This window comes from Macrobrachium rosenbergii, chromosome 56 (genome assembly GCF_040412425.1).
Source record: "Macrobrachium rosenbergii isolate ZJJX-2024 chromosome 56, ASM4041242v1, whole genome shotgun sequence".
Classification (NCBI taxonomy): Eukaryota; Metazoa; Arthropoda; class Malacostraca; order Decapoda; family Palaemonidae; genus Macrobrachium; species Macrobrachium rosenbergii.
The window spans coordinates 37,811,664-37,813,480 of record NC_089796.1 but is presented as its reverse complement, the minus strand read 5'-3'; positions in this window follow the sequence as shown (position 1 = coordinate 37,813,480).

Here is a 1,817-nt window from a genome sequence, read left to right as displayed (position 1 = left end):
CCAGATTTGAAGAGAATATCACTGCATTTTTTCCTCTGGTTGAGTGTGTAGGTACGTGTGTGACCAAGTACCTCGTGACGCCGTTTTACAGAGGGCGTGTCTTATCGTACCTTGAACTCGAGCGATGTTACGAGAGTGTGTTCATATGTACGTTGCAAAACCCATATAATAGGAGTGTTTCATAGAATGAGGAGGCAATACGATCCGTTCTGGGTGTAATTAACATGTGAACTGTGCCACAGGGAAGCACACAGATGGAGTCTGTGTTCCAGAGGACTTTCGTGAAGTGAGTGCGACTCATAAAACATTTTAGATTTTTCTCAGACTCTGGAGAAAGACTTTATCCCTGTTGCAGTGAAATCTTGTGTTTCTGCATTTTTTTTTTTTTTTACATTTTCTGGTTTTTAATATAACGCTTGTCTCTTACAGGTATTCCTTCCTTTCTTTCTCTCCACGTATCTCTCCAAAGAAGGGAGTGGTGTGACATTGAATCATATATGAAATGTACTTTATAATGTATTGAGTGACCTTTTATGATTTGGATGACAGATGGGTTATGTCTGTATTTCCTTAAATAATTGGATGTCTATGTTTTGGACCTTAATCAGAAGATTTTCAAAGTTATGTTGAATCTTTCGAGTTCATTCTTTCGTAGGTTATTTGAAGTTATTTTCGTTTTCTTTTTTTTGTCAATAAAGTTTTTAGTTTTGTAACCCAGTATCTCATTCCAGTAGATCTTAGAATTTAGTTAGGGGTAATGAATAACTTATGATGTGAAGATGAGAGATCAGCTGACACAGCAAGTCGGCTCTTGCTACCATACATATCTCGGGAAAAGCGAGATACCAACCTCTGTTCTTAAAACAGAGACTTAAATAAAATATATGCCTCGAAAATCGGGCCTATAGCAGTTTGGTGGCAGCGGTTTAAAGGAGTTAACAGAGTTAGAATGGGTTAGATAGTTAGTTTATTGGATAATTAGGTATGTATTCTCTTCCGAAGAGACATATTTTAGTGTTGGCATCTCAGAATAGTATTTTGTGGGGGTCAGCAGTTTTGTCGTGGATTTTTGTCAAAGTTTCCCTTACTTTTTGTTAAAATTGCACTGTTCCCCCCTAATGTCCGGTTTTTTGTTGCAAGCCTCATATGTGTTTTCATCGTTTAGCAATTGTTCTAACTTGTTCTCGTAGTCTATGGCATCCATTACTACAACCGCCACCCCACCCCCTACGACTACGAGAACAAGTTACAACAACTGCTAAACGATGAAAACACATATGAGGCTTGCAACAAAAAACCGGACATTAGGGGGGTACAATGCAATTTTAACAAAAAAAGTAAGAGAAGCTTTAACAAAAATCCACGACAAAATTAAGAGAAAAGAATTAGAACATAGAGTAAAATCAGTGGAAAGTCCAGAGATCCCATATATTTATGGTAGTCCTAAGATCCACAAGGATGGGTGCCCGCTAAGACCGATCGTGGCATCGACGAGATCACCGCAGAGGAGACTGGAGAAATTTCTTTCCAACATAATGGGAAAATGGGTGGGCTTAGTATCCGAAGGACATTTAAAACATAACATGAACCTGATAGATGAACTATCCAAAATTAACGTAAAAGACTGTAAATTTGCAAGTTTGGATGTAACTTCCCTGTTCACGAACGCACCAGTCAAGACGACGATGGAAGTAATAAAAAAGAATACGGAGGAGGGGGTTTATACATGCGACGTAGATCATGACGTTTTAATAAAACTGCTGACAGCGGCCCTCAGCATTGATGTTTTCAAGTGGGACGAAAACCATTATATACGA